Source organism: Giraffa tippelskirchi, chromosome 12 (assembly GCF_054371585.1).
Source record: "Giraffa tippelskirchi isolate mGirTip1 chromosome 12, T2T-mGirTip1v1.2.pri, whole genome shotgun sequence".
Lineage (NCBI taxonomy): Eukaryota > Metazoa > Chordata > Mammalia > Artiodactyla > Giraffidae > Giraffa > Giraffa tippelskirchi.
Window position 1 is genome coordinate 130,552,097 of NC_137286.1, and position 14,306 is coordinate 130,566,402.

Sequence of the window (14,306 nt, forward strand, 5' to 3'; positions counted from 1 at the left end):
CAGGCCTCAGGCTAGCTTCCTTTAAGTTTAAGAAGGGTCAACAAGTACAAGAGAAAGGACATTCCAAAAGGGAGTGAAAAGCAAGAACAGTCAGAGGAACATGGGGAACTGTCAAGATCAGCTACCTTATGGAATGTCAGCACTGATGGAGGCAGGAAAGAAATGTTTAAAATGCTATGATGAATTGCTTAGTGAGATCTATACAGTGTGGATATATGATAACATATGTTATTATTTATTTTATTGTAATGATGAAAAATCTAAATATCTCTTTTTATATTAAAATTACTACACCATATAAATACGTATCTCTCATTAACAAAAATGTCTTCATGAAGAAAAAAAATAAATACTAGGTTAGGTTTAAAAATAAAATATCCCTGGTCAAGCACTGATTAGTATTGAATAAGTCCATGTCTAGTTTTCCTTTTAATGACTCAAACACAGGGAATTGGTTACACTTTTGTTGGAAAGCAGTAATTAAGATAGAACACTGAGGCAGCAAGCACCCACTATCCATAGTGTAAGAGGAACAGGCAAATAACCAGCACAACTCCACTTTCAGGGGTTATAGGTTATAAGTTAACAAAATTAGCATTAAGTATGTTAATATTTTTGTATTATTTTTTCTCCCCCAAAAGACTTGCATGTGATGTAAGAATATTTTAGTATGGAAACTTACCAACTAATTTGTCAAGCTTCTATGGACCTTAATCTTTTTAATGTGATAATTTGTGGTAATCGTTTTGTTTCTAAAATGCTGAGATAGTAATTCATTACTACAATCAAAAGTCATGTACAGACATACATGGAAGATACTGCACATTTGTTTCCAACACTATAAAGTGAAAATCACAATAAAGAAAGTCACATAACATATCTGGTTTCCCAGTGCATATAAAAGTTGCAGTCTACTAAGTGTGCAATACCATTATGTATAAAAACACAATCTACATTCCTTAATTTAAAAATACCTTACTACTTCAAAAATGGTAACTGCCATCAGAGCCATCAGTGAATCATACTAGTTGTTGCTGCTGCTGCTAAGTCGCTTCAGTCGTGTCCGACTCTGTGCGACCCCACAGACGGCAGCCCAACAGGCTCCACCATCCCTGGGATTCTCCAGGCAAGAACACTGGAGTGGGTTGCCATTTCCTTCTCCAGAATCATAGTAGTAACATCAACTTATTCTGATCACAGGTCAGTGATCCACAATATTTTGATCACAATATTTTGAAATATTGTGAGAATTACCAAAGTGTGACACAGAGATATGAAGTGAGCAAATGCTTTTGAAAAAATGATGCTGATAGACTAGATTGATGCAAACCTTCAATTTGTCAAAAAACACTAATCTGTAAAGCTCAATAAAACAAACTGCAATGAAATGAGCTTTGCCTCTACAAATAAACATACATTTATCATTACATATTTTAAAAATAGACTTCAGGTACATATACCACATTATCATGAAATTGCTGGGTTATAAATTATACTTTATCTTGACACAATTTTATGAAGGTGATGCAGATGATCACACTTTAATTACCAATGCTGACAATAAATTCTGACTTTAAAGTCGGTGGAGAATTACAATAAACAATTTGGGCAGGATTACATAAATGACCCGTATCTATGAGGAATAAGTTTTGGTTACTGGACTACACAAAGATCAATGACCAACAGAGGTACTCACTGAAGACAAAGAAAATATGGAATGTGTACTGAAAGAACATACTTAATAAATACAAGTTACAACCATGTAACTAAGCAGCTGAAGGATGAGGACTATTAAAGAGTATTTCTTCCTTATGAATATAAATATATTTATTATGAATATATCTGTGTGTATACAGCAAGCATTTCTGACTCCTTCCCTATTTTATCATCCCCTTATAATCTAACACACATTCATTACTAATAATTAAAGTAATTGATGGTATTTTTAAGTTACAAGTTATCAGTAAGAAGTAAACATCACACAAGGACTTTGAATCCTCTCTTGGGAAAATTGTTAGATGGTTTTCCATTGTTTCAGAATCCCTGTATCATGTTAGGTGAAATAAGATTCTGTTATTGTCTTTATTCAAGTTTAAGTGTGATTTTAAAAGATGTGTAAGGGTGTCAAGGAGACAACGGGTGGGCAGTGATGGTTACATTTTGTGTGCCAACTGGCGTAGGCTATGGTATCCTGTTATTTAATGCTAATTTATGTATTGCTATGAAGGTAATTTGTAGATGTGGGTAACACCTGCAATCAATTGCCCATATGTAAAGAAGATCATCTTCTTTTATCTGGGTGCATGCAGGCATGCTAAGTTGTTTCAGTCGTGTCTAGCTCTTTGTGACCCTATCGACTGTAGGCTACCAGGCTCCTCTGTCCATGGGATTCTTCAGGCAAGAATACTGGAATGTTTTGCCATGCACTCCTTCAGAAGATCTTTTCCAACCAGGAATCAAACCCACATCTCTTATGTCTCCTGCATTAGCAGGAGGATTCTTTACCACGGAACCACTGGGGAACTCCTTTTATCTACGGGGTCTCGTCATATCAATAGAAGGCCTTAAGAGCAAAATCAAGGTTTCCCTGTGGAAGAAGAAAATCTGCCTCTAATACTACAGCATCAGCTCCTGCCTGAGAGTTTCTAGCCTGCTCTGGCCTGTGCTACAGATTTTGGATTTGCCAGTCCTCACACTCAGGTAAGCTAGGTCAAAAATACCAATCTGCTGATACTTAGGTAGGCTTATTTTTGGAATCTTTCTCATTATTGTCATATAACTTAAATGTGACCTTTTCCCCAAGTCTGTATGTTAATATATTTGCAGAATAAATTCAGAAGTGTCCTAAGTAGGATATAAAGACAGAAATAAAGTACATATTGTGACCTGAATTTTCAATTTTTAATTTAATTTTGATTCTGTAGATCTACAAAAAGTCAGAAATTATTATATAATCTTATTTGCTTATATTAGAAATAATCTATTCATACACTAAAATATTATTTATATTAACATTACTTAGTTTATAATGTGCAGATTCCATATTGCACATAATCATCTGCCAAGTTATAATTCATTATTAACATTAAAAAGCAACTTGAGAGGTCAGCTAGCTAATTTATCAAGCTTTAGGAATAAGTGGCAGAAAGAAATGAAGAGTTACACTAATTCTGAAAACCCAGAAAGAAGAATATTAACAATTCTGCTTTATAATACTGAAACATGCTATTAGAATTATTCAAATGTGCCACATAGTGACAACTTATAATAAATATTAACTAAGGAATACTTAGCCATTTTGCTTACACCAGTGTGACCAGGGTAGACAATATAATGATAAATAAAATTATAAAACATCTGTGATTAACTTTGACGAAGTCATCTCTATGATGAAAATTCTAAGGTTATAAAAACAACTTAAGAGAATGCGCATACTTAACAAATGTACATGCATATTTGTATGTTTGTGAGTGGGGAATATTTCTTCTGATGCCACCTGCTCATACGTTTCCCTGTAAAAAAATACCACTGATCTTGGGATGCCCTAAAGAGATCTATTTGAGGTGCCACCATACCCAAGGCATTGTAGGGCTACAGCAATTTACCTTCAGGTAATGGTCAAGAAGAGCCCAATGAGGAAGCAGGTCCCTTTTAGATCCCCAAAGCAGGTTATTGGAGGGAACTGGGAGAGGATCATTAGATTATGAGAAGAAGCTCGTATAGTCTGCTTCCAGAAGCAGTGCATGGCAAGGAGTCTAGGGTTCTATTCTACTAATGACAGGTAGAAGCCACCCCAGAAGGTACCTTACCCCCTCACTGGTCACAGCACCTCCCCTACTTGTGTGCACCTTTGGCATCCTGGGCAATGATTGCTTCTCAGTGCACCCCCAACTATATTTGCCATCCCTTACAAACTTTGGGTTCTTCTTCTTACACACCAGGAGTTTCCAGGCACTCTCTTCTTACCAAAGTATGCCACAAACAGCCTTTTCATAACATGTTGAAAAAGTAATTGATAAGCTTCTGCTTCCCTTCATCTTTAGTGATCTCCTATTTCATGGGCTACACTTCTTTTCTTTCTTTAAAGAAGAAAGAAAAAAGCTAACTTTAATGTTCTCTCTCTGTCTTTCATACTTTCTCCCTTTTCTGGCAAAAATTGCTGAAGCTACCTTCTGGCTAACCGTCAAATTGATACTTTGGAAAGAGTTACAAAAATCATTTCATTTTTCTTCTTAAATTTATCAAACACTCAAGTGTTTGGTGAATGCTGATAATTTAGCTCCAGATATCATTTGAAAGCTTTGTTTGCAAACCTAATACTTATTCTTTGCACAAAAGCTCCAGCTTTAAAGAACCAATTATTTTCAAATGAAAAAATGTAGACTGCTGTATTTTTACATTTGGAAGCCTTTTAAAGTAACTTTGCAGAACTGAAATTTGTAACCATTACAAATTTTTACATTAACTGTTAACTGAGAGTACTCAACTATTGTAAACTCAAAAAAAAGCCATCTAAATAATATATGAAATGTCACAGATTTGTATCATACTATATAGAGTGATTAATTTTTGAAGATTTGCTATCATTACACATTCCATGGAAAAATAGAGGTCCTCCATTTAAACATAGCAATGCCATCCCATACATTTAAAGTTCCCTGTCATATCAGGTTTCAATTATATTCTTCTGACAGGTGAAAAATAAGCAATAAACAAGAACGTTGATAAGGTCACACACCGGTTATACTGTCTTTAGTTTGAGACGCTTTAATATCATAAAGATGCTGACAAATGGAAAGGGCTTTGAAGAAAACTCAGTAGTATGATTAAGGAGCTATGAAGTTAGACTTAAAATGAGAGATTAAAAGGATGAAACATGGACACTGAGCTCAATTTTGACAAAGTAGGATGAGGCAAGTTACCTGTTTAGAAAAACCTGGAAGTTATAAATGACAAAGAGGTTGCAGTGCTATTTTGTATTCACATGTGTGCAGACATACAAGCATGCATATTTTCTGAAATAACTGTGATCTTTCCTTTGGTAAGATTTTAATATAATAAGTTTTCAAAACTAAAAGAATTAAAAATGAATTTTCCATAAAAATCCCAGAAGAATAATAGCATTTTAAAGTACTGATTTGAAATTCTAATATTAATTGCAATATTAATTGCCAGTGAATTTACAGTAAAATTTTATTATGATTCACCTTAGTGTATTAAGCAGAGTGCAAGTTGGGCAAAAGATGTCCTGTTCTACAATTTTATATCTGTCATGAACTAGCAAGAGTTCCGTAACCTCTTCCAGCCTTAGTTTCTTCATCTGTATAATAAGGACTTTGCATTGGATGTCTTAAAAACTCTTCTGGTGGAATATTCCAATTTTTTTCAAAGTTAAAGTATTGACTATTGGTGATATTTCTTTGAATTAAGAACAATGAGTGTACAAAATACTTTAAAATGTTCTTTAAAAACTCTCTAATAAAATACAATGACCTTGAAAGCAACAAGAAGAGAGGTAAAAAAAAACCGAAGCTTCCTTTCTTTCCCAAGTCATTAATAAAGAGATTCAACAAATAAAAATTTGATTTTAGGTGAGATGGAATTTAAGTTTGTCAACAAGTTCTATAGAGTATTTATTATAGGAATTGTTATTGTTGCCTGAGAAGCCAGGGAAGCCAGAAACAATAAGGGAAAGATATAAATTTATTAGGTGACAGGAGAATTCTGACACGTGTATTGAAGCCCTTCAGTGGTGTGTTGAGGAGGACTGCATTGCCTATTGGCTTTACGAGTACACTTGAGCTAATTTACGGGACCCTTATACTGGGAGGAGACTTCCTTTTTGAGTGAAATAAAACTTTGTGTATGGGCAGTATTTGCTTTTCTTGCTGTGTGCAGGCGTGCTAAGTCACTTCAATTGTGTCTAACTCTTAGGGACACTATGGACAACAGACCGCCAGGCTCCTCTGTCTCTGGGATTCTCCAGGCAAGAACACTGGAGTGGGTTGCCATGCCCTTCTCCACGGGATCTTCCCCATCCAGGGATCAAACCCAGGTCTCTAATGTCTCCTGCATTAGCAGACAGGTTCTTTACCACTAGGGCCACCTGGGAAGCCCCATTTCTTGCTCTCTACTAAGGGTAGTGGTGGCTTCCCAGGTGGCCCTAGTGGTAAAGAACCTGCTTGCCAATGCAGGAAACAGAAGAGACTCAGGTTCCATCCCTGGATGGGGAAGATCCCTTGGAGGAGGAAGTGGCAACCCACTCCAGCCTTCTTGCCTGGAGAATCCCATAGGCAGAGGAACCTTGGGGACTACCATCCATAGGGTCACACAGAGTAGGGCACAACTGAAGTGACGTAGTATGTACAAGGGTAGTAAACAAGGAGAAAAATAACTGTAATTATAAAAATAATGAGAAGTTTCAACGAACTTATCTATTCATTTCCTGAGTGACCACTGGTACTGTTCCCACAGTGACTGAAAAATTCACTGCTGTAAGTAGCTTATATTTTGTCAGGCAAAATTTAAAAATCAAATCAGTACATACTTAATATGGTAAGAAATATGTATAAGTGCTACTAAAAAAATACTATATATGAATAATTAAGAGCATGATTCTGAGAGAGAGGGAGTGCTTTTGCAGACAAGGTGGTCACGATAATGCCTGTCTGAGATTGTGACATTAGTATCAGAGTACTTAATACAGTGGAAATGGAAACCAGGAAATTATGTCAAATATGAGAGAAAACTATTTTGAGCTAAAATGACTTTATGAAATTAAAAATAATATAATGTTATATTTAAAACTTTAAATATAAGCAATAAAAAACAAAATGGAAATGAATTAAGGCTACAGATGTCAAAAAGATAAAATGTCTCACAACAAAGCAATTATATGAAGAAACAATCTGGAACTGAAAAGAAATGCATTTGAAGGAAAAAATCCTAGAGAACTACTGTGCAAGTAGAAATTTAGAATTGATAAAATGAACAGATGCTGGACTAAACTGAATAATTAATAGAAGAAATGTATTTTAGGCAAATAAATATTTGAGTGTTAGTATTTAAGTGAATCTCTAAGTTCTTTGCAATTTAAGTAGAAAAGGCATATGCTCAGATGATTTCTGGTGACATTTATGAATCAAAAGAAGAAATAGAAAATCTAACACAAGTATATGTGTATATATATTTGTGTGCGTGTGTGTATGCATGTGTGTATATACACACATATATAAATAGAACATATATATGTAACAAGAACACCTGTATATATAGTAAGAACATATTACACTGAAAGTGCAAACTGACATGTTTTTTATTTTCAACACTAGAAGCTAGGAGACATTTGAACACCATTTGTAGATAATTGAGGGCAAATTGATTTTGAGCTAAGAATTATATGCACCTCTTTAGAGAGGAACAAAGATAACAAGTTCAGAGGTCTAGTGATTGAGACAGAAGGGCTTCTATAAACTTTAGGAAATACAGAATTACTTAAGGAAAGTAAGAACAAAACTCAGAAGAAAAGACAAAAGGGAACATTAAAATAACTAGTGCTAAATATATGATATTTATAGTTACATCTAAATGTATCATGAGAACACAATGTTTTAATATTGATATTAATTTCAGATTATTGGATTAAAAGGAATAAAAAGAGCTATTGTAATTTTTTTTTAAAGTTTGGTAGCTTGATAGTAAATTTTCTAAACTAGTTTTGCAAGATAATAATTCATTGGGTAAAGAAATGTACAGAGTTGGAGTGGTAATAGTGGAAAGTCAGAATGTCTTGGTATCACAAAGGTATGTATAAATTAACTCTATGTTATATAATGATGGAGGAAATTACATTTTCTTGATAGTTCTAAGATCAATAAGCAAGTCTTGAAGAATTTATTTGATTACTAGAAATATATGTTATATTGTGCACTATAATGCATTCCACAAATATTTTTAACTTAATATTCTATGCTCTTTATAGTCAGTTACTGATTTGTGTTTTCTTATTTTTCTGATCCACTGATCAGTATCTTTGTCTTATTTATCTTTCAAGTATATTTTTTAACAAGGATTTTTTAAATTTATATTTCAAGTAGATTTATTAAATCTTAGATTCTTAGATTTACTCCAAATTAAAATCTTACAATACAAATTTCCCATTTGACTTATTTTAATTTCTAATTTATTTTGCTTAAGATAATATTTATATAAAAATTAGTATATAATGCAATGTCATAACAAATAATACTAATAAAATAAGGCTCTTTAAAATAACAATATAATCCTAAACAGAAACAAAGTTAAGTTTTTTTATATCTAGAAAACTTGTGCTTATGAAAATCAATTATGTCAGGTTGGAAAACAACATATTATTACAAGTGATTTTAATGTGAACAATTGAAAGATTAGAGTAGAATTGCTTTCAAATGAGATAAACTCTTTTCATGTGAATTTGTAACATTCTTTGATTTGCTCCTCTTCTGATAAACCTAAGAGCTCCTTTATTGCTAGGTTCAATTTTCAATTGATGCAACACATTTCAATAGAATATCTGTCTAATGTGAGGAACCTAATGGTTCATCAGCAACATAACAACTTGACTAATAGTAACTAAAGACAGTTAGAAGTAGAATATAAAAATAATTTTGTTTTGTAAAGTCACTTCTCAAAGTAGGAAGAGGAGAAGAAAACTTTACTTTTACTGGCTATGTGTAAGAATTTATTTAATGACAGTGTCTTTTATAAGAAACTTTTTTATCGCTAAGCAGCACAATCTTTATGCTAGACCTAGAAAAGTAAGCTCTTAATAATTCAGATTTCTGTGTTCTAAAAATTATATATTTAAATAATTTTATTATTATTAGTTTAATTTTAGTTTTTAACGCATACTGAGATAACTGCATTGAAATATCAATACTACAAAATAACAAAAATGTAATTTTCTTCTCTTGTAAATTTCAATTAAAATAACCTCCTCTATAGCCTACTACTTTTAAAAGTAAGAATTTTGCTCCAAATTGCTATTTTAGTAGTGAACTAAGATGAACACTAACTTCTTCGATTTCTCTACATTGCAACTTCAACAATTCAAAAGCAATCATTTTTATCTCTACACCTCCATCTGCGAAGAGTAGGCTAGAGAGGAGGTTGTTTTAACTGCAATGTACAAGAGAAAGAAATGATATTTTGTTTGTTATTTTGTAGTATGGGTATTTCAAAGCAGTTAACTCAATATGTATTGAAACCCAAAGTAAGGTAGCAATAAAATAATTTATATATTGAATTTTTAGAACTCAGATATTATTCTAAAAATTTTCCCCATTAAGAGATAAAAATGTTATCTGGATTCCCTTACCTCTGGCATATTAAGAGGAAGGTAGAGTCAACTATGTCACAAAGTGTGAATTCTACACTGCAATAGAGAGACAAAAAATAGAAATGATACCGAAGATATACAAAGCCTGTTCTTAGAGAACTGCATAATTGTGGGGAGAAGCAAAGATGTAGTTGAACACCCAACTACCTGGCATTCTGTACATGGACTGTAGTATCAAAGTTAGAGGCCTTTCAGATAGGTCAAAGGGAACACTGAAACCCACCAACTCCACATGTAGGCTAAGAGACTAACTAATTAAGTGCTTCTGAGGCAACCTCGATTCTCTTTTGGCTTTAAGATTACCCAGAGAGACCACCCTGTCCCCATGGAAGGAGAAAGAATGTCATTTAAGGCGCTACCAATGTATATGAAGTAGGGGTAGCTTGAAGGAGAATCTGCTATGTCCTGTGACCAGGAATCCTGGAGTAACCTGCTCAAACTGACAGTCAATGAGGGTATGATTTACTATTTTTGATGTAATTGAAATTACATCCTTTATTTTGGAAAAAAAAATTAACTTTGTTTTTCATCTGAATTGCCTTATTCAAAGAATTTCATTATATGTTTCACAGTGTTTATTAAAAATCACAATAAGGTTTTTCAGTAATGGTTAAATTAAAATGACTTAGGATAAACAGATTTAACCATGAAAAAAACCTACATTATCTCATGAATTTTCATAAACATTCACATATTCTTTATACTGTACTTTTATTAAAGTACAGCACAGAAAATAAACAGCTCTGATTTGAATGATTTTTACTACCTTGAAGATTTTAGACATAAAATTCTTATCAAAATTAAATGTTTAAAAATCCTTGGGGAAAATTTAACAAATCTATTACATAATTTATAGGTACTGATATTTACAATAAAAATGCACAAAACCATCAGAGAAAGGAGAATAGGATCTATTTCAAAGAAAATTTCCCTGCATGTACTGCAAATATGTTGCAAGAATAAGACTTTTTTTTTTTTTTTAAGACAGATAGGTCATTTCCTTCAGAAATGCTCAGAGCAGAGTATCAGAAGAACAGAAGCAGTTATCAAGTGAAGAGGGGTTAAATGAGAATTCTTTCCATGAACAGATTGATAGAAGCAGTTATAACATCAAATAGAGAATGATTCAGTGTGAGTGATGGTGGTTCTGATATGGCAAGGATAAGGTGGCAACAAATGAAGTTATATGCTGAAATTCACTTTATACTTGATATTGTGATATGTCCTCTATGTCCTTCACAGAAGATTTCATATCTGTCTCTCTATACATTTCTTTAGTCCTTCTATATTACTATATCTGTAACTATCAGTTTCGGCCACTAAGTGACATTTCCAGCCAAAATACAAATACCACTGGAAATTTAAAACTACATTGGATTATCTTTGCTTTTCTATTATTCTCTTCATAAATTTCCAAAAATGAGAACTGTGTTTACCAATCAGAATTATTTTTTACTCTTAAAATGTGTAGCATGTTAAAATGTTTACAGCAAAGTATGTAAAAAGAACACATGAAAATATATCAGTGTATTGTAACAACACATCTTCAATGTTCTCAATTAGAAATGCCTTATTTTTCCAGAAACAAAGCAAGTATGATTTTGATTTTAAAAGTAAGTTATGTTTGTCCATTGTTAATGTGCACAATCATTGCTTTAATATTTAATAATATTGAGGTTATAATATTGATAAATAAATCATAATTTTAACTAGAGAAATAGTAATGAGAAGTGGTATGTTATAAAAAGTTAAACAATATTTTTGTACAGAAAAATTATATATCATGATTTAAAAGAATCAAAACTGCATGTATAGAAAAGTATGTCAAGTATACTTTAATGAATATTTAGCTCTGAAATCTGTACATCTTTTATTACTGAGAATATCAGGATCTTTCTTAAATGATAATTAATTTTAATGTTCCAGATATGGATTTTAGCTGTTTATGATATTCAGATATGATTATTAGTATTCTCCAAACTATTATTCTTAGAATAACAAAAGAATTATTAAAAGAATTCTTTGAATTTTTATTTTCTCTTTGAAGTGATAATTTTATTTGCCAAGTGTCTGTCTTCTGACTCTCACAGCATGCTAATGACACATTATAGTTTAACAGTATGTTCAGAGATGTGTATATGCATCACTTAAACATTACAATACATAATCAATGGAAATAAAAATAATGAGAGAAATAGACAGCACAATTTGATTGGATTACTTGTAGGTGTTAAAGTTGTATATTAACAAGAAGTTAATATTCTCTACACACCTCACTTTGCTGTATATTAGATTTCCATCTATGCATCTATGCATATACTGATAAATAAAATCATTCATTTATCATCTTAATATTATCCATCTCATATTAAAATAATTGAACTTGTATTAAAAGTTAACAATTTTTTTTTCATGTTCAATCAAGTGTGAAGAGTTAAGAATTTGTGTCCGACTCCTCTGTCATGGAATTCTCCAGGCAAGAATACTAGCATGGGTAGCCATTCCCTTCTCTAGAGGATTTTCCTAACTCAGGGACTGAACTGTGGTCTCTTACACGGCAGGCAAATTCTTTACCATCTGAGCCTCCAGAGAAGCCCTGTAAACAGGTAAATAATAACTGATTACTTCACAAGTTTTTGTACAAAATAAATAACTATGATATAAAAAGAAAGATTACATTCTAAAATATTTTGTGTTTGATGAAGAAAATACAATAAAATCCACTTAATTAATCTAAAATATGAAACTATCAATTTTTTAGGAATCCTAAAAATCTAAGTTTGTTACTATTAATTCTCTGGAATAATACATTAGACAAATCCTGGCACTTGGTCATTTTCTGCTACTGCCACCCTTCTCTTACAAAGTCATGCCCCAAAGCCTAGACTATAATATGTAAGAGTTTACTGACACAATGTAAACCATGGTCACAGATGTTATTTAGACATGTCCAAATATATCATGCCAACTATGCTTTCTAGCTACAGAAGATTTAGTTTCATGAGGAACTGAGGCAACTCTTGACAAACAACAAACTGTAATTTAACAAAAATAAGGCAAGCAAATTGTGCACAGTTCTATTGCTGAAATCGGCAGAGATGTCCATATATACTGAAGTATCTTAGATCAACTGTAATACCCGAATGAAAAAGAGAAAATGCTCAGTTGAAAGGGGATGACTCCATTTAGAAAAATCAAGCATTAGATGAGAACAAGAGCGACTAGTGCACTCACTGAATTGACTGAGTTCACCCATAAGATATATTTATCTCTGAGATACATCCTAATGATACAAAAATTTCACATGGAAACTTGTAAATGCATAGATTTATTCACTTATTTCCTATTACCAAATCATATAGGAAAACTTTTAATTTAAAGAAATGGGAATTGTAAATCAACAAAAATATGGCTAAAAGCATAAACATTAGTAGAATTTAGTGAAAATAGAATGTGGAAGCTTCATTCAAAGGTCAAGCGTTAGGACACTAGGTCTGCATAACTAACTGTGACATTCTTCACAGTTTGCTTACAGGATGGCTACTTTAGCTCTAGGCACCCTATCTTTACACAAGATTCCAGGAATGAAGTTAACAAGCAGATGATCTGGCAGATGCTATGATTTTGGAGATATCAGAGAATCACAATACAAGATACCGGTTGTAGAACAAAGCCATGCTATCTGCAGGAGAGAGTTACCCAGCTTTTGAAAAACTACCTAGTGCATGGCTGAGTTCTGGTACACTCAAGACCTCTGACTATAGAAGACCAAGTGACCTTGGCCAGACTTGCCCTTCATGCACAGGTATGGTAGGTGTGGCGGACCGATGAGAATGTACGATGAGATAGAACTAGTATGTTTGGGTTGAGGACAAACAGAATCAGAGATGCCCAGCTTCATGATCAGAGGCCCCAGAGCCTGTTACCATCCACCACTGCTTTAGCAGCTGCCTTCCTCCATGCCCTGGTGGCAATGCTTCAACAGCATAGCTATTTTCCCCTATGCTTCTCAGATGCCTGACACGCTGTGTCTGCTAGTGCCTTCACTTCCATCAGTACTTCATTCACATTCACCTCACATACATGTTTATCAGTTACCGTGGACTTGTTCCAAGGGCTGTCTGCACTCTTCCTACCATCAGTGTATCTCAATATCATTCAGACAGTCAAATTCCAGCCTTTAGCCTTAACTTATTGCTTGCCTCCTTGGAGCGATCCTGGCATAAAGCAGTACAGGTTTTTTTCTGGAAGCAGATGCAGAAATACTTTGGATTTTTTTAAGTGAATAAATGACCCCTGTGAAAGGAAGGGAGGTGCAATAGGATTACACAGGGAGAAGTTCCATGCAGAGCTTCAGCCCAACAAAGCCTGATAGGGGGTTCTGCAGTATATAGTGTTTGCGGAAGCATGCTGCTTGAGCCAAAATGGATGGGTGCTTGTTTCCATACCTTCTTGAACAGCCAAATACAGCTGCCCTTGGAAAGCAACCTGAAGGAGTTAACAGCTCGAAGCTATCCCTTTTCTACAATCCGAGGAGCTAGGCAGCAAGTCCTCACTGAAAAGAGTTCTGTGTAGCTTGCTGTTGTCTACCACCAGCTCCTGTGGGCAAATGCAATTGGAAATTTTCTCTAGAAAAGTTATATAAATGTGCATCTCCCCCAGGGTGATTTGTTTTTAACAAGTGACAACCAGTCCAATTTTGGCTACTTTGTTCACTTTCTAATACTTTTAAAGAGTTGAATTTCTTTCTTATGTTTTGGTTTATAATTATCATCAGGGGCATGTGTTCAATAAAAGCTACTTAATTATTTCTGAAGACAACAGAGTATATAAAATAAATATTTAATATATATGTATATATATTATTTCCATCTATGTTATCTAATTTAGTGTATTCTCTTATCATGTTTTTTTTTAATTCTGTGAAGTT

The 14,306-nt window shown here is 33.4% G+C and overlaps 1 long non-coding RNA gene across 3 annotated transcripts in view; it reads right to left on the reverse strand.

The window, feature by feature from the left end:
• Positions 1–14,306, reverse strand: part of LOC145530204 (uncharacterized) — a 358,605-nt gene that overhangs the window by 143,600 nt on the left and 200,699 nt on the right. The gene's annotated exons all lie outside the window — the stretch shown is intronic.